Raw genomic sequence first — 20,528 nt, 5'->3', positions numbered from 1 at the left:
AGTATTGTCTCAAGTCTGGGAGGGTTATGTCTCCAGCTGTGCTCTTTTTCCTTAAGTTTGCTTCGGAATTTCTGGGTCTCTTGTGGTTACATATACATTTTAGGATTATTTGATCTAGTTCTGTGAAAAATGTCATGGGTAGTTTGATAGGGATTGCATTAAATCTGTAGATTGCTTTGGGTAATAAGGCCATTTCTCTTAAAGCATTATCAGGTCTGGCAGTGGACAGGTTTCTTGCTCTTCCTCCAAGAGCAAGTGGCTTTCCATTTGTACTGGAGAAGTGTCCACAGTGCCAGTGGCTTTCAAGCCTGTGGACTAGTGGCTGCTGATCTCTACTTGGAACTCTCAGGGCCCACGGCTCAGATAGGCTTCTTCTGGTTCACCTGTGTCCCCCTCTAATCTTGGCAGGTGTTGCTCACCTGCACAGCTGATACTCCCAAAGCTTTGCTTTGCTCTTGTCCCCAGTCTTCCTCCCAGGCACTGGTGGAGGCCTGTAGGGAATGGTTGGCAATGGTTGTAGAATCCCCTTGCATCTGGGGCCCTAGAGATTTTAAGCTATCCTGGGCTGACACAGCCTTTAAGAGACTGGTAAAAATTTCAGTGTTTTTCTTCTTACTTTTGCGGTTGCCTCCTCTTCCTCTCATGTTCTGTTAAGATGAAATAGTTTATATGTCCCATCTCCTATTGGAGGGGCTTGTCACACTTTGGAATCTGAATAAGTTGGTTTATTTGTGACCTCAGGTCTCTGATAGGCTCCAAAAATTATGGCACATTTTTCCCTAGGATGGAAGTGACTTCCACTATGCCTGATTATACATCCTACGTCCCATGAACTTTTAAACAAGTGTCTCCTAAAGAAAAAGCAGGTTCCATGTCCCACATCTTCTTGCCACTGACTTTTGACTCTCATTCCCTCATAGTAGCCATATTTTTTTATTTTGTGAAGATTAAATGAAAAAAAAAGTTTGTAAAAATCTAGCAAACAACTAATGGTAGCTTTTAATGTCACTGTTAAATAAATACTGGACTACATTTAAACAAAAGTAACCCTACTTACATGGTCTTTCCATTCCAAAATATGGAATCATTCTTGTTAAAAGCAATATATTTTTCTTAATACTTATACATATCATTAGATTGAAATGTAGTGGTATAGGAAGCATTAAGATAAAAAAGTATATGATTACACTTGATCTTTACAATGTGCATCATTAAGTGTTATTGGGTAAATATTAACATTGAGAAAATATATCAGCTCCAATATTCATATTGATAAAAGATGTACATTTTAAAAAAAGAAATTTATTCATGTGTCTCAGGACATAAGGAATGTATCTCAAAGAAAAGCTGCAAAATTTGTACAACTAAAGATTTGCTGAAGTAAAAATGTTTTCTTTGGAATTAAAAGTTAGCCAGAATATTTATCTGTAGGAACAATGCTCAATATGAAATAACAAATGCAAATTTCATTTTATAATCCATTCAGGATTTAGAGGTTTGGTTTGGGGCATATTCAAATGTTTAATTAGGAAAGGAAATTCTCAAGCATCAGCTTTTTGTTTTTTAATAACCATTTCTATTTCATTTGGCAACATAGAGAGCATTTTTTTCCTTTTTCCTAGCAGCTAAATCTGGTTTCCAAGCTCTAGTCCAGAGAATTATTTTAGGCATAAATTCCTGTAACTTTTAAAAGTTTTAGTGAGAAAGTCTCAATTCAAAATTTTAGAAAGCTAGCACAAACCTTTTAGATTTAGTTTTCACGTAAAAAACCCTCACAGGTATGTCTAAGCTTTTGAATAATACATCAAAATCCCATAGCTCTCAGTTTAGAGATGATTGTTTTCATTTCTAGAAATGATTATGTCTCTCAAATTTGCATTAAATTATGGTTTGCTAATTTACTGAGGAATAAAAATATTTCAACATACATTTTTTACCTACAGGGTATAGGAAGCATTTGGGTCCATTACATTTCCATAACGTCAAATTTAGAAATTATAGCTCAAACTAGATACATTTCTTAAATGAATTTCTAAAAAGTCCATCAATGGATGACTTTTTCATAAACTTCTCTTTTCACAGAGTCATTTTAAATAATTAGAGGTTAAATATTATGCCCCAAATTATGTCTTATACAATGAATTAAACAGTTTTTTCCTTCACTTAGAGCTTTTATAATATTTACAAAATATATTTTAAAGGAATTTTTAAAATATGTCTTGTTTTCCTTATCACTTTCTTTAAAACACTAAATTCAGATTGCTCTTAACAAGTTTTGACCAAATTTTAAATTCTCAACCAATTATAACTGTCAGTGAGAATTGGTATCAGGACACATTATTGTCTCTAATATTCATTAGATATCATTATTCATTCATGATATGAAAATTCTACCTCAGAGTTCCTTAGGTAGAATTCCTGTTTTTATTCTCTTCATCCAATTAGAATTCCTGATATGTTAGCTTCCTTATTATGTTTCCTCTTATTTTTCAGTACAGATTTTGACAATAAGTTAATGGTATGCATAGGATGCCAGTATCAGATGATTCTGTAGAAAAGAAGGGGAGAGAGGGAGGGAGGGAGGGAGGGAGGAAGGAAGGAAAGGAGGGAGGGACAGAGGAATGGAGGAAAGGGGGACCTGGAAGACATTATGCTAAGTAGTTTAAGTCAGTCACAGAAGGACAGCTACTGAATGATTGCTGTTATATGAGGCATCTAAAATAGTCAAAGGTATAGAAGTAGACAATAGAATGGTGATTACCAAGGGATGAGAGTAGGAGGTTATGAGGAGTTGTTCAATGGATATAAAGTCCTTTGATCAGATCTGGTCTGGATAGTAATTCCTGTTATGACCTGTTCCCCGTGACCGCCTCATCCCACCAGGACAGTGGAGGTATTCTGGACTAAGATTCTGCTCCCTTATATAATGACCATTTTATATTCCTTTTCATAATGAGAAATAACAAGATCTTAAGGTCAACAATAAGGGAACACAATAATATTGACCGAAATAAGCGCCAGCAGCTAGTTCAGGGAGAGGTTTGGGGATAAGAAATGAGAGTACATTTCATTTGATCTGAGTAATCATTCTTGGGGAGCAAGTCTGTTTTAGAGCCTAGGGAATCACTAGAGGTGTCTTTTCATTGAGATTGGAAGAGAATAAGTAATATTGACAAAACTGTTAAATTAATATAAAACCTTCATTTTTTCCTATTCCTTTTCCTTATTTAATAAGCTTCTCAGGTTTCACTCTCCATGACAATTTTTTTTTGTCATTTTCATAACTATCAAATGACTTTTTTTTTAAAGCAAGAGTAGTTGGATAATAGTCTGAGAAGGAAAATCTGGACACTCTAACTCTACCACTGCCACCCACATGAGTGGAAAACATTTGGTTATTTTCTCTATTTTTGTTTCCTTTCAGAGCTTCTTATGTGGTTACTTCATCTTTGACCTAAATCTTAAGTAATTTTTTAAAGCAAAGTTATATTGTGCAGTTCTTATTTGGGAAAAAGGGAAAGAAAGACAAAAACAAAAACCATTTCTTTCAGTGGTCATTGGTTTCCAGATAAATTCAGATAATATATAAAATCCTGAAATAGAGTATCCTTGATACAAAATACAGAATATTAACAATTAATTTATTCTTAAAAATATTCAGCCACTACTTACTGATTGTTTTTATATACTAAACAAGGGCAAACCTAGGCTTTGTGGAGTATGAGCTCATCTATTTGGGTTGTCTTTATAAGATAAAGGATGCAAAAATATGCCTGCTATGTTAAAATACAAACACGAATATGTTATTTAAAATAAAAAATCATATTAAAATAAATCCAAAACCTTACAAATGCCACAAACATTACAAAATCCAGAAAAATAACATATTTTTATTAATAATTTCATAATCACCTTTATAAAATTTTTTCTTGTACTTTTGATGGCATATACTTTGATAGCCTCTTTATATAACAATTATTTTACAATATCATTCTCAGTAGAAGAAAAAGAACATAATTCTGTTTCTCCTTTAGCCTGGTTGATCAGTTTTTAAAATATTATTATTGACAGTATAGAAAAGTTTATTTGGGCCTCACAAACCATTCTGAATAATTTCATAAAAATGTTATAATTACTTTCAACTTTGGGAAACCTCAGTTAAGTTTCTTTCACACATGTCCCACTAAACCCAATCTAAATGTCTTTTCAACTCATATTTTCCTTAGGAGCGTTTCAAAAAATACAGCCACTCTGTCACAACCTGGCAGAAGGAAAAGTCTGATAGAGGAGAGATCAGACAGGGAAGAGACAATGTTCTTAACCAAATGTAGTTTAAAAATCTTAGCTTTTCAAATTTTATAAAAAAAATACTATTGTGTGGATGCATTATTAGGATCTCCCCCATAGCCTTGGGAAAGACACATGCAAGTGAGCACCCTGAAGCTTATAAACATTAGCTTCACAATAAACTACCTCTGATGATGTTACAGTGATGAACCAGATGAATTCCTGCGTTCTGTATATTTTTCATTCTGCTGTGAGAGAGAAAATAAGCATAGTACTTAAAAATAGATTATGGTAAAATGAAAATAAAAGGCAGGTACAACAGAGAATAATTTGGGAGAACTTCAAGATGGCAGAGGAGTAAGACGTGGAGATCACCTTCTCCCCACAAAGACATCAAAAATACATCTACATGTGGAACAACTCCTACAGAACACCTACTGAATGCTGGCAGAAGACCTTACATTTCCCAAAAGGCAAGAAACTCCCCACATACATGGGTAAGGCAAAAGAAAAAAGAAAAAACAGAGGCAAAAGAATAGGGACGGAACCTGCACCTCTGGGAGGGAGCTGTGAAGGAGGAAAGGTTTCCACACACTAGGAAGCCTCTTCACTGATGGAGACGGCAGGTGAGCGGGGGCGGGGAAGCTTTGGAGCCATGGAGGAGAGTGTAGCAACAGTGGTGCAGAGGGCAAAGCAGAGAGATTTCGGCACAGAGGATCAGTGCCGACTGATCACTCACCAGCCTGAGAGGCTTGTCTGCTCACCCGCCGTGGCGGATGGGGGCTGGGAGTTGAGGCTCGGGCTTTGGAGGTCAGATCCCAGGGAGAGGACTGGGGTTGGCTGCGTGAACACGGCCTAAAGGGGGTTAGTGCACCACAGCTAGCTGGGAGGGAATCCAGGAAAATGTCTGGACCTGCCTAAGTAAAGAGAGCTTAGTTGCTCTCTTCTCTCTTTTTTTTAATTTACTTTAAAATTTTAATAATATATCATTTTAATTTATTATTTTAATAATTAATTTTATTTTACTATTTTTCTTTCTTTCTTTTCTTCTTTTTCTCCCTTTTCTTCTGAGCCGTGTGGCTGACAGAGTCTTGGTTCTCCAGCCAGGTGTCAACCTTGAGCCTCTGAGATGGGAGAGCTGAGTTCAGGACATTGGTCCACCAGAGACCTCCTGGCCCCATGTAATATCAATTGGTGAGAGCTCTCACAGAGACCTCCATATCAAAGCTAAGATCCAGCTCCACTCAACTACCAGCATGTTCCAGTGCAGGACACCTCATGCCAAACAACTAGGAAGACAGGAACACAACCCCACAATTAGCAGAGAGGCTGCCTAAAATCATAGTAAGTTCACAGACACCCCCAAACACCCCACCGGACATGGACCTGCCCACCAGAAAGACAATATCCAGCCTCATCCACCAGAACACAGGTACCAGTTCCCTCCACCAGGAAGCCTACACAATCCACTGAACCAACCTTATGCACGGGGGGGCAGATGCCAAAAATAACACTAACTATGAACCTGCAGCTTGCAAAAAGGAGACCCCAAACGCAGTAAGTTAAGCAAAATGAGAAGACAGAGAAACACACAGCAGATGAAGGAGCAAGGTAAAAACCCACCAGACCAAACAAATGAAGAGGAAATAGTCAGTCTACCTGAAAAAGAATTCAGAGTAATGAGAGTAAAGATGATCCAAAATCTTGGGAACAGAATGGAGAAAATACAAGAAAGTTTTAACAAGGATTTAGAAGAACTAAAGAGCAATGAAACAGTGATGAACAATACAATAAATGAAATTTAAAATTCTCTAGAAGGATTCAGTAGCAGAAGAACTGAGGCAGAAGAATGGGTAAGTGACCTGGAAGATAAAATAGTGGAAATAACTATCACAGAGCAGAATAAAGAAAAAGGAATGAAAAGAATTGAGGACAGTCTCAGAAGCCTCTAGGACAACATTAAATGCACCAACATTCGAATTATAGGGGTCCCAGAAGAAGAAGAGAAAAACAAAGGGACTGAGAAAATATTTGAAGAGATTATAGTTGAAAATTTCCCTCATATGGGAAAGGAAATAATCAATTCCAGGAAATGCAGAGTCCCATACAGGATAAATCCAAGGAGAAACATGCCAAGACATATTAATCAAACTATCAAAAATTAAATACAAAGAAAAAATATTAAAAGCAGCAAGGGAAAAACAGCAAATAACATACAAGGGAATCCCCATAAGGTTAACAGCTGATGTTTCAGCAGAAACTCTGCAAGCCAGAAGGTAGTGGCAGGACATATTTAAAGTGATGAAAGGGAAAAACCTACAACCAAGATTACTCTACCCAGCAAGGATCTCATTCAGATTCAACAGAGAAATTAAAACCTTTACAGAGAAGCAAAAGCTAAGAGAATTCAGCACCACCAAACCAGCTTTACAACAAATGCTAAAGGAACTTTTCTAGGCAGGAAACACAAGAGAAGGAAAAGACCTGCTATAACAAACCCAAAACAATTAAGAAAATGGTAATAGGAACATACATATCAATAATTACCTTAAATGAAAATGGATTAAATGATCAAACCAAAAGACATAGACTGAATGAATGGATAAAGAAGACCCGTATATATGCTATCTACAAGAGATGAACTTCAGACCTAGGGACACATACAGACTGAAAGTAATGGGACAGAAAAATATATTCCATGCAAATGGAAATCAAAATAGAGCTGGAGTAGCACTTCTCATATCAGACAAGATAGACTTTAAAATAAAGACTATTACAAGAGACAAAGAAGAACACTACTTAATGATGAAGGGATCAATCCAAGAAGAAGATATAGCAATGGTAAATATTTACGCACCCAACATAGGAGCACCTCAATACATAAGGCAAATGCTAACGGCCATAAAAGGGGAAATCGACAGTAACACAATCATAGTAGGGGATTTTGGAACCTCACTTTCACCAATGGAAAGATCATCCAAAATGAAAATAAATAAGGAAACACAAGCTTTAAATGATACATTAAACAAGATGGACTTAATTGATATTTATAGAACATTCCATCCAAAACCAGCAGATTACACTTTCTTCTCAAGTGCTCATGGAACATTCTCCAGGATACATTGTATCTTGGGTCACACATCAAGCATTGGTAAATTTAAGGAAACGAAAAGTGTATCAAGTATCTTTTCTGACCACAGCACCTTGAGACTAGATATCAATTATAGGCAAAAATCTGTAAAAAAATCCAAACATATGGAGGCTTAACAATACACTACTAAATAACCACGAGATCACTGAAGAAATCAAAGAGGAAATCAAAAAATACCTAGAAACAAACGACAGTGAAAACACAATGACCCAAAACCTATGGGATGCACCAAAAGCAGTTCTAAGAAGGAAGTTTATAGCAACAAATCCTACCTGAAGAAACAAGAAACATCTCAAATAAACAACCTAACGTTACACCTAAAGCAATGAGAGAAACAAGAACAAAAAAACCCTGAAGTTAGCAGCAGGAAAGAAATCATAAAGATCAGATCAGAAATAAATGAAAAAGAAATGAAGGAAACAATAGCAAAGACCAATAAAACTAAAAGCTGGTTCTTTGAGAAAATAAAATAGAAGATAAAATAAAATTCATAAACCATTGCCCAGACTTATCAGGAAAAAAACGGAGAAGACTCAAATCAGTAGAATTAGAAATGAAAAAGAAGAAGTAACAACTGACATGGCAGGAATACAAAGGATCATGAGAGATTACTACAAGCAACTGTATGCCAGTAAAATGCACAACCTGGAAGAAATGGACAAATTCTTAGAAATGCACAACCAGCCAAGACTGAATCAGGAAGAAATAGAAAATATGAACAGACCAATCACAAGCACTGAAATTGAAACTGTGATTAAAAATCTTCCAACAAACAAAAGCCCAGGACCAGACGGCTTCACAGCCGAATTCTATCAAACATTTAGAGAAGAGCTAACACCCATCCTTCTCAAACTCTTCCAAAATATATCAGAGGGAGGAACACTCCCAAACTCATTCTGCGAGGCCACCATCACTCTGATACCAAAATCAGACAAAGATGTCATAAAGAAAGAAAGCTACAAGCCAATATCACTGATGAACATAGATGCAAAAATCCTCAACAAAATATTAGCAAACAGAATCCAACAGCACATTAAAAGGATCATACACCCTGATCAAGTGGGGTTTATTCCAGGAATGCAAGGATTCTTCAATATACGCAAATCAACCAACGTGATACACCATATTAACAAATTGAAGGAGAAAAACCATATGATCATCTCAATAGATGCAGAGAAAGCTTTCGACAAAATTCAACACCCATTTATGATAAAAACCCTGCAGAAAGTAGGCATAGAGGAAAGTTTCCTCAACATAATAAAGGCCATATATCACAAACCCACAACCAACATCGTCCTCAATGGTGAAAAACAGAAAGCATTTCCACTAAGATCAGGAAAAAGACAAGCTTGTCCACTCTCACCACTCTTATTCAACATAGTTTTGGAAGTTTTAGGCACAGCAATCAGAGAAGAAAAGGAAATAAAAGGAATGCAAATCGGAAAAGAAGAAGTAAAGTTGTCACTATTTGCAGAGAGTGGATCTTAAATGTTCTCACCACACACGAAAAAATGGTAACTAGGTGAGGGGTAAATGTATTAACTAACCTTATTGTTGTAATTGTTTTACAGTATATCCATGTATCAAGTCATCACAGTATACATTAAACTTACACAATGTTACATGCCAACTATATCTCCATAAACCTGGAAAAAAATTTCACTCCTTGTGGCTACAGTTCTTTTCTCTGTGCCATATCAAACTAAATGTGAGACACAGATCCACATTTGTCCCTACTCACTATTTAGTTCATCCAGAAATTAAATTAGTGATACCATGAGGTACTATGCATAGCAGAACTTTATCAAAAGTTGGAGTAAACAGAGTGGGTTGAAATTGCAAGCCGGCAATGCATTCAATATTTACTATTAGCTTACTGATTGGAAGGTATCTTTGCTTTTGCTTTTTACCAACCTTGGGAGTTTCTTACTGGGTCTCCACTCCCACCCCTCATGTTAATGGACCCTGTGTCTCTTCGTAGATTTCCTTCTCTTTTACCTAGTCTACCACTGTTCATTAAAAAGTTATTTTTTCTCATCAGCAAAGAGAGAATCAGTTTGAAGAAGTACCTCAAAAGGCAAGAGTTAGGGAAGGGTTTTTAGAGGGCTTTGAGGGTTGCGGTATTAGTCACTGGATGGTGTTAGGGCAGAAGTTAGGAAGAAAGATCTTATAAACTAAGAGATCTGCTGCGACAGTCAGTGGTCTTATTTTGGGGACATGTGTGTCCTTATAGGGTTACTCTTAAATCGGTTTGCCTTTGATCTTATATTGGAACACAAGAGTTTGTACTTCACACTGGTATTTAAAATAATTTAAGCTTTTAACTCTCTACCTCAAGTGATTTCAAGATTTATTTTGTACATCCAAAAGCTCTTTCAGGAACTTTCTAAAACAAAGAGCACTTCCCTTTGTTTCTCCATACTTCATCTGCATAAAGCATTTCCAGAAACGTAAAATTATAGCCTTTCCTTAAAATATGTATAGTTAAATTCTTAGAAATGGTGTTCTTTCTCCTCCAGTCTCTGTTAGGGACATAAAAACACCCCACTCTATTGGAAAGCAGAATGAAAAGACTTAAGTTTCTTTTGTTTAAAAATTACACATTTCCCTTCCTGCAGTGTTGTGGATTTTATTCTCTTTATTAGTCTCAATTTTCAGGTGAGGAAACTGATGCTTGTAGATGATAAGTAACTCACCTAAGGCATGACACAGAGATGTGGCCCCTCTGTGGTGTTAGAGTTGTGATTTGTTGAGAACCTGCTATGAGAAAGCACACAACATGAGACCCTTGCACACTCAATCCCCTCATTTCTCCAGTGTTTGGAACTTTTTTTAATAGGTAAAGCATACTATGGATTTATCTTCATGTCTTTGTCAGGGCAAAAATACAACTAATAATAATTCTGAAGTGTGAAATTTTTCAGTATAAAATACTTCCTGGAGTGAACTCTCCTAACTTTTGCCTTGGGAGAAGCAGAATTTACCTGTGGTTTACCCTATTTGTAAGGGGCTGATGAGAAATCCTGAGAACAACTGGTGTCTGTACATCCACTCTCCTCATCTTCATTCTCACCCAGGATCTGTCTCCACCCCAGAGCTTAAGGAGGAAATGTGCTTGGGAGCAATACCTCCTCTCTCTTTCTGTCACACCAGCCCCTGAGTCCATAAGGTCACCTACAACACGACCAACTACTTTCTTGAACGTTTACACTGTGACTGGCACTCTGCTGGAGTGTGGTTTCTAGACAAGTGTCCCTGCCACACCTGAATGGGCGTGCAAGTGTAATACGTATCAGAGAGAACACAGCCATCTAGCTTATAGGGAACATACTTGGAGTCCAGAGGATGTCTGAGAATTTTGTTACTGTTCAAATGAGATTTCCTTCAGACCTGCTTGACTTAGGTGTCCATTGTGGCAGGAAGGAGGGAAAGACTGACTTTTGTATGTGATATAGGGAAAATCATCTCTCCATTTCTCCATGACAAGAGGAAAATAGGAGTCTTCAGCATGGAGGGCCTCTTTCTTGCTAATACAGATCAACTCTCCAAGCATCACTTCAGCCAGCTAGGGTTGAGGACAGACGTGAAGAGTACATAGCACAGGGATCCTGTTCTCCTATACTTACATAATCATATTTAGTATTTACAAAACTCTATGATGTAGATATTTTAACAATCATCTAACAAATAAGGACACTGTTCCAAGAGAACAATTAATTTGCCAGAGGTAGTACAACTAGAAATTGAATTTGGAGTTGTATCCAGTTAGGTTAATAAACTGTCCAAAGTTAGTATGCTTGGGTTGACTTTGTAATCAACTCAGTTCAGTGTAAATCCAAAACCCAGGCTTATGTCCATTATACTCTGCCGCCCCTTCTATGTATTTTAAGACAAATTACCACATGGTTTCCTTATTACTAACCACTGTGCTTATTGGAATCCAAGTTTTTTAGGGTTTCTCTTCTCTATAATGTTTAGTAATGACTCATACTAACATAGCAATTATATGAAAATGTAAGCATCAGAAGTCTGAAATTAATGGAAGTAAATATTTTTTGGTTAAACTCATATTTGTCTACTAATTTTCCTTTAGGTCAAGCTAATTTATTACAAGCTGATGTTACTGGGTTGCAATACCCTGCATTATCTCTTATCATATCGCCAATTTCTTAGGAATTCACACATGTCCAAATCTTTTTGGAAGGTAATGAAAGTTGTACAGTGGTCAGACTTATAGACCACAGAAGAAGGGAGAAAAGTATTCTGGTTTCACTGGTGGCATGAATCAGTTCCTGGTACATAGCAGATAATCAACATTTTATTTAAACTTAAAATGAATCATTATTTAAATCAATATATAAAAATTAATCATTATTTTAAAAATCTGTTAATACTTTCAAGATTGAATGAAAGACTCTGCCGTCTTTAATCATGTTTCAAGGTGGCTTTTCTTGTTTGAAAACTCAGGAAGATAATATTGTTTCTGAAGTTAAAATTTAATCACTCATGAGGTGGAATTTACCATGTAAATTATGTAGGTCGTGTAAACATTGTTTCTTGCTCTCACAAAATATTGAGGACTTCACCATTTCCAGTTGGAAAATAAAGCCAAGCAAATGAAAATCAGGAAAGAGGATTGTAAAAAAACAGTGTTCCCTTTAGCTGGCTTCTTTCTGTGCTTATTCATTACAGCCATTATATTTACCGAACAGTTAAAGCAAGGAAAATTATCGTCAGGAAACCTCCTAGACACTCTTGTAACCATTCACTGAATCCAGGGCATGTGATTATTACCATCATTACTTAAGGAGCAAGAAGATCTGAAGTTTGCATATGTTTACAAAAAGATGGCTTACTTTACTTAGTAAATAAATAATTATTATTTTCTAGTAAATACAAAAGTATGTCACTAGTAAGTTAATTAGCATGTTCTGCCTCATAAATAATCAATGCACATAGCTTATTTCTATTTCCTTAGTCCCATGTTTCTCCATTTTAGCAGCCTGAATCATGTGGTAAAGCAGATTGCAGGATCCTGCCCCTAGAGAAATTGATTTAGTAAATCTGAGTTTGGGTCCAAGTATTTGCGTTCTGCTTTTCTAAAAATTCCCAAACGCTGCTGACTACTGGTCTGGGGACCACACTTGGGTAATCACCGTGTTAAACTGTGAGGAAACAGTTAGGAAATAAGCTATCATTTAAAAATAAATATCTAGTATTTTTTTTGAGAAATATTATTGCTTCAGCATTCTTAAACAGCTGCTTTATTTCTCACAAAGTGTACTCATCCAGGTAGACCTCAAACAGAAATTCTTACACCTACAGGGGATATTTAACCTGAAAAAGAAAGGATTAAGGGGAAAGAAAGTCTTCACAAAATCTTAGGATATCATATAGAAGAGAGAATAGACTCTTCCTGTTGTCCCACAAGCACAACTAAGATAAATAAACAGAAATTAACAGGAGTTAGATTTTGGCATGCATGAGGATTTTTGAAGTGGGTAACATCATGCAATAGGAGTTTTCTGTCAATGGAAATAGCCAGTCAGCACCTGGGACCACCTTCCAGTAAAACCAGTGAGAAGATTCCTACCCTAGGCTGCTTCTTACTTTCAAATCTAAGAGTCTATACTTTTTGATAATTAATATAGAATTTTTAAAAATATAGTTGAGGGGTTCAGAATCTAGAGAAATATAAATAACGCCTTAATACACTTGAACTCCATTTATAAGAAGTATTTAGTTACTCAGATGTCATATATGGAGAAGATTACTGGCCTCTCCTCCATCTATTGCCCTTTTTCCTGGGAAAATGGCTCCTCAGCCAGATTGTATTTCTCAGCTTCCCTGTGACTAGGTATGTCCAAGTATGACCATGAGGCTAGGTTCTAACCAATAGGATGTAAATGGCAATAATGTATACAACGTTCAATTCACTTAATAAGAAGACCCTTGCAGCGTACTGGCTCTTTCTTTTTCCTTCCTAATGGCTGAAGATGTTGACATCTGGAGCACCCATGGAAACCTAGTGCTTAACTGTGGATTTTTCTGGATTTCTGGAGCCATAGCCACGTCCTACTCATCCTTCACTGAGAAGGATACCAGTTAACCTGTTTAAAAGTTAACTTGTGGATCTTTTTGTTACTGTAGCATATCCTTCTCCCTACCTAATGCACTACAATTTAAGAACTTCAGGGGATAGTTTTGGCTTAAATACAAGAAAAAAAAAACAAACTTGATTTGGTGAGCTGGCCTAATGGTGTAGCAGTTATTTGTACAACAGTTGAAATTGAAAGGATACTTATTTGCATTCCATAAAAAGCCCTCTGAGTAAAACGCAGTACAGTTGACCCTTGAACAACGCAGGAGTTAAGGGTGCGAACCCTCTGTGAAGTTGGAAATCCACTTATAACTGATAGTCAGCCCTTCCCATAAACGGTTCCTCTGTATTCATGGTTCTGCATCCACAGATTCAACCAACTGTGGATCGTGTAGTGCTGTAGTATTTGCTATTGGAGAAGAATCTGCGTGTAAGTGGATCCACACTGCTCAAACCCCTGTTGTTCAAGGGTCAACTGTATGTGCGTATTACGAGCAGTCCTGGGGGAAAGTTCAGCAGCATATAATCTGAACCAGAATTACGGCTTATTTCTCATGATGATTTTATAAAAAATGATAAAATTCTCTAAATAGGATTTTTGCAGTACAACACGTGCTTTTAAAGATTGTACATTAGATTTCTCATTCATATATATTAGGTGGTATAGAAAATATGTACATTTTACAGTTCTAAACAATAATAAAACTATTGAATAATTCAGTGGAATTTTTAGCATAACACAAGAATTTAATAATCTATTTTTATTCTATTATTTGTACAATTAATAATTCATAAACCTTAGCTTTCGTGTGTGCTACCCTTGTCCTCATTATCTCTATCTTTATATCATTTACCTGAGAGTAATCTGAGACACACAGAGTGGTCTTTTTAAAGTCACACAGCTAGTTAGTAGTAGAGCCATAGGTTTGACACTCACATGTGGATGGCTCAGTTTTGTTTCTGTTCTCACTAATCATGCCACCTGAGTGAATTTAGTTGGTTCGTGTGGTAGATTGTTGCTATGATGGCCCCCAGTGGATAATGCCTGCATTTGTGTAGTCCCTCTCTCAATGATCTTGGCTTGTCTGTGTGACTTTCTGTGATGAATGGACATTAGTAAGTGGGATGCCAGCAGACATGTGAAAAGCCCTTCTGAACTGGGGCTTGGGCTGTCTTGCTCTTGGCAACACTGCTGACATGTAAAAGCCTGGCCTAGCTCACTTGAGGATAAAACCGTATGGAGCAGACATGAGCCTTCCCAGATGAGGCTCCAAGCTGACCCACCAGCTGACTGTAGCCACGTGAGTGACCACAGGCAAGACCAGCCACTGAACTAACAAGCTGGGCCTAGCCCAAATCATCAGCAAATAAAATGATTGTTCTTTTAAGTCACCAAGTTTTGGGGTGGTTTGATTCACAGAAATAGATAAGTGATAGAGCTTGCAATTTGAGGTGATTGTGGTGTATTTTCATTTAATCTGGCTAGTTTTCCATGACTTTCAGATATGGTAATCTACTGATAAAATTTCAATCTCATTCTTTGTAGCTTTCCCATCTTTCCTCTGAGGCTGTATGCTCTATTCAGAACACTCTATGACATAAATCACAGCAAGATCCTTTTTGACCCACCTCCTAGAGAAATGGAAATAAAAACAAAAATAAACAAATGGGACCTAATGAAACTTAAAAGCTTTTGCACAGCAAAGGAAACCATAAACAAGATGAAAAGACAACCCTCAGAATGGGAGAAAACATTTGCAAATGAAGCAACTGACAGAGGATTAGTCTCCAAAATTTACAAGCAACTCATGCAGCTCAATATCAAAAAAGCAAACAGGCTAATCCAAAAATGGGCAGAAGACCTAGACATTTCTCCAAAGAAGATATACAGATTGCCAACAAACACATGAAAGAATGCTCAACATCATTAATCATTAGAGAAATGCAAATCAAAACTACAACGTGATGTCATCTCACACTGGTCAGAATGGCCATAATCAAAAAATCTACAAACAATAAATGCTGGAGAGGGTATGGAGAAAAGGGAACCCTCTTGCACTGTTGGTGGGAATATAAATTGATACAGCCACTATGGAGGACAGTATGGAGGTTCCTTAAGCAACTAAAAATAGAACTACCATATGAGCCAGCAATTCCACTACTGGGCATATACCCTGGGAAAACCATAATTCAAAGAGTTATGTACCACAATGTTCATTGCAGCTCTATTTACAATAGCCAGGACATGGAAGCAACCTAAGTGTCCATCGACAGATGAATGGATAAAGAAGATGTGGTACATTTATACAATGGAATATTAGCCATAAAAAGAAACGAAACTGAGTTATTTGTAGTGAGGTGGATGGACCTAGAGTCTGTCATACAGAGTGAAGTGAGTCAGAAAGAGAAAAACAAATACTGTATGCTAATACATATGTATGGAATCTGCAAAAAAGAAGTGTCACGCAGAACCTAGGGGCAAGATGGGAATAAAGACATGGACGAAGAGAATGGACTTGAGGACACGGGGAGGGGGAAGGGTAAGCTGGGACAAAGTGAGAGAGTGGCATGGACATATATACACTACCAAATGTAAAATAGATAGCTAGTGGGAAGCAGCCGCATAGCACAGGGAGATCAGCTCGGTGATTTGCAATGACCTAGAGGGGTGGGATAGGGAGGGTGGGAGGGAGGGAGACGCAAGAGGGAGGAGATATGGGGATATATGTATATGTATAACTGATTCACTTTGTTATAAAGCAGAAAGTAACACACCATTGTAAAGCAATTATACTCCAATAAAGATGTTAAAAAAGAAGAGGCTCTATTCCATACGTTGAATTTCATTATTTTTTTCTAATCTTATTTGACTTGAAATCTTTCAAGAAACTAAATGTTAACTTAGTAGCTACAAGAGAATTGATAAGAGAGGTCTTAAAATTGCTTAATATGTACCCTTTTTTACATGTATTTTTTACATCATAAAGAAAGGGGGGAAAAGCTCACTAGAAGGTAATGAGAACAAGAGAATTTAGCACAATATTCACTAAACCAGTAGTTGGCCACTTCTTAAGAGAGGTATGCCATAGTTTTAGCCTGAGGGTGGTTATTTATTTATCTGTTTGCCAACTTGGAGAAGAGTCAACCAAACTGATTCTTAACTTTTATGTACAGAGAGTAAAAGTTATGTGGCTATTTTGTGACCATCAATTCTCCTGACAGTAGGAGCTGTCTCAGAAATATAAAGAAAATTGTGTAGGTGGTATGAAACATTGCCCCCCTACCCCACTGTCATGCTGTCTTTGGCACGTACATCATAGGATCTTGATTACTGCACTGAATCCTAAGACATAAGTGGAAGATTGTGTGTTGAAAAGTTTACAGGGCAGCATGGTTTTAATTTGATGTCTTTTTTTAAAAAGAAAGTTATATGCTACATAACAGTGATGAAAAGTTTAGTGAGTGTGGAATTAGTTTTGAGAACCAAGCTCTTGATAACCCTTCCAGGCCTGTCGACGTATAGTAACATTGGAACTGGCAAAAAAGGTTGGATAGTTTATTTTCTTTTAAAGTCAAAGAAGGTCAGTGTCTACCCATGTTCAAACATTGCATGTCATGCCTGTCCTAATAATAGTTGAGTCTTTTCACAGAGTGTTTTCACAGCAACATGTCATTTGATAAATTCATAAATGTAAGAATAAATGACTAAATGAAACGTACCTTAATCATATTTCTGTCTTTCTCTGATTTACTTTCTCTGCAATTTTTTCTATATTATTCCTGTTATTACAATTTTTAGTGTGTGTATGTCTAAAGTGAGCACTGACTTAAATCATATCATTTTGAGCCAAACTTTCTGTAAAAGCATAACTGAAATTTTAACAGTATGATCTGCAGATTGCAAGACTCTTTTGAATATATTACAGTAAACCATTATCATGTGTTACTATTATTATTATATAGTAATATGTTATTATTATCTTTCTATTGATGAAGAAACCAATTCAGAGAGTTAAATGACTTGTCCAAATTCCCACAGCCAGCAAGTGAAAGAAATGGTGCCCAAATCCAGGCTTGCTGGTCCAAAGTCACATGGCTCTTCTTCCTTAATGCTGTATTTGTGAGACAGAAGCCATACTTCCTGGCCCAATCCACCCCTACCTGTTCCCATAACTAAATGACCCATTTCCCCACCGGCTTGGAATGTTGGTGGCTGACAACTGTCAGCTGAGTCAGCAAGTCCTCTTTGGGATTTGCCCTAGCCCAAGAAGAACACAGCCTACCCCATGATCACACCTCTCAGGAGGATGTCAGTCCACGTCCAGTTACTAGTTGATACAAGAGCATAACAGCCTGTCACTCTCCCCAGCTCATAAGAGCCATTCTAGCTCTAGAGCTTCCCTAGTATGATTGGCTGATGCCTTTGTTGCAGATACATCACAATTCAACTTCCGTCACTGGCCAATCCCGGAGTTGATGCTGAGATCACCTGCCCATGAACTAATTGTACAGTTTCTGTCTTAGGGTCTGATTCCTGGGGAACCCAACAAGTGAACTTTCTTTGTAATGTGTTTCCTTTTTTAACGTATTTTATGCTTCTTTAGAACTGTATTCATTCAGTCAACAAAAATTGCCCTCATATGAGTCAGAAATGAATTACGAAAGACAGAAACCACTCTATTTTCAGCAAAAATGGATTTAATACAAGGAATTGGCTCTTTCCAAAACGTTGGAATGGCTGAGTCCCCATGACTGACCACCATCTCTGCTACAGTCCAAAAGATGACGATTAAACCATCATGTTGTACATCTCAACTACGTAGAAGTTTTATTTTTTAAAAAGAGAAGATGGAGAATCAGGAAGACTTGTCTAATTGATGAGTGCAGATCTCAGAACCTTAGTTAGCTGTAATTCCAAGATCAGAAAGCAACTACTAGAACCATTGGCTCCAAAGTCACATCAGATCTGCTAGATCTGCACCAGCAAAATTTGGACACCCTGTACAATCTCTGCTTCTTTCCCCAAGTAACATTTCAATTTCAAATAGATGCATGCAAATGATTCAAGAACATGAGTCACATCTGAAAACTTACCTGGAAAAGTTGGGGTTTTTTTGTTTGTTTGCTTGCTTTTTTTTTTTTTTAGTTTTCTGGCTTTTGCAGTGAAAGAAGTCACCCCAGAAGGAAATTGGGACAGAAGAAGTATGGGCCAGTCTACTGTATCTACCACACACTGTTTGCCTTCACCAGGCTTATATTTTAGACAAAATATAAACAAAAAAATAAGCAAATAGATATGACAAATTTATAACACTCTTAGGTAATATTATTAGAAGATCAACAGACTTTAAAAGTGAAAAATGTTTGTTTGGCAACAGTCAGCATAATTTGTTCCTTATAGTAATTCATATAAAAGTGTCAGTGTGATACAGTTAATTGAAATATACCATTTGGCAATGGTTATATGAATTGATTTGGGCCTTGAAGGGTAGTCTGCAAGTTTAGACGTGCACTACCACTTTTGAAAGAATTCTATTAGACTCAGCAAAACTGATTAATTAAATTTGAGGAACTCAAATTAACTCACATTTCTCCAGATTTTAGATGTGAAAAGATTAAGACTGAAGAATACAGAATATAGATTATCGTATCCAAGAAGTTTATATTTTGAACAAAATAATAATAATAAAGAAAAAAGTTCTTGCTGGGTAAGCCTGAGCAAATAATACAAAATTGAGTATAGAACACTGATGCTTAAGATGTTCTTGGTGAAAGATTCCTTTGAGAATCTTGTAAAAGCTATAAACTCATCATATTCCAGAAATGTACACACACACACACACACACACACACACACACACACACACACACACACACATATATATACATACACAAAATACTTCATAAATATCATCTGGTTCATAGACCCTTTGAACTCCTGAGATCTCCTAAAGTTCTTGGGTCTTGGCTTAAGAAGTTCTAGGCTAGGGGAATTCCCTGGCAGTCCAGTGGTTAAGACTCCGCACTCTCACTGCCAAGGGCCCGGGTTCGATCCCTGGTTGGGGAACTAAGATCCCTGCAAGCGGCGGTGCGGCCAAGAAAGTAATAATAATAATTTTTAAAAAGGGCAAACTCTAAAAAAAAAAGTTCTACTCTAGAGTGGCATGCTCTCTGAAATTTCTCAGGATTTTGTGAGTTTTCAGTTCTCAAAAAGTAATATGTATACAAGAATGATACACGTATGTGATGTATATATACATATATATCATTTAAGTACACGTATAATATATATGTACATATATATGTACTTGTACAATACAAATATATATATATATATATACACATAATATATTCTACTAAATATCATTCTGGCAAGGAAGTGTTGCCTAAGTTAGTTGTCTCAAAAGTTGTTACTTTTGAGTAAATGTAAAATGTTTTTGAGAATATTCTTCTCCCCAGTTTTCCATTTGTTTCTCTGCTTACCTCTTTTATAAACTAATAAAATAGAGGCAGATTACCTAATACCAACTGAGTAGTGGTCTGACCTTGAGCAAGTCGTGCATCTATTTTAGTCTTCATGTCTTCATCTCTAAATTTCTTTCATAATGTGATATATATTCTGTTTGCTGCTAAGATTTTTTAATTCTTTCAATTGCTCCTAAAATTCGGGATTGTATTTATTGGCTTTTTGGGATAGATGCAGGCAATGTATGGATCAGAGCAGGTCCTGCTATCCATTATGCTTCATCAATATGAAATATTAAACTAAAGGAAAAGGGATATTTCTTATGCTCAACCCACAAAATGAATGAATGAATGTGCCTCTCTTTAGGAACAAATAAAACCTCTTTAACTCATGATAATAAAACTATCATGGGGTCTATGACCCAAGTCGCAGATTGCCCAGAGCAGCATAGAATAGTGACGCTGCCCCACAGGACACTGTCTGTCTTTGATGCTAAATTTGCTAAAGGAATGGGGTAAGTAAGA

At 36.7% G+C, this 20,528-nt stretch overlaps 1 long non-coding RNA gene across 1 annotated transcript in view; it reads left to right on the top strand.

Annotated features, from left to right (window-relative positions):
• LOC307175939 overlaps nt 1-20,528 on the top strand; it is a 141,136-nt gene that overhangs the window by 61,398 nt on the left and 59,210 nt on the right. The window lies entirely within an intron of this gene.

The sequence above is a fragment of the Stenella coeruleoalba genome, assembly GCF_951394435.1.
Source record: "Stenella coeruleoalba genome assembly, chromosome: 17".
NCBI classification, from domain to species: Eukaryota; Metazoa; Chordata; class Mammalia; order Artiodactyla; family Delphinidae; genus Stenella; species Stenella coeruleoalba.
This window is presented reverse-complemented; position numbering and strand designations above follow the sequence as displayed.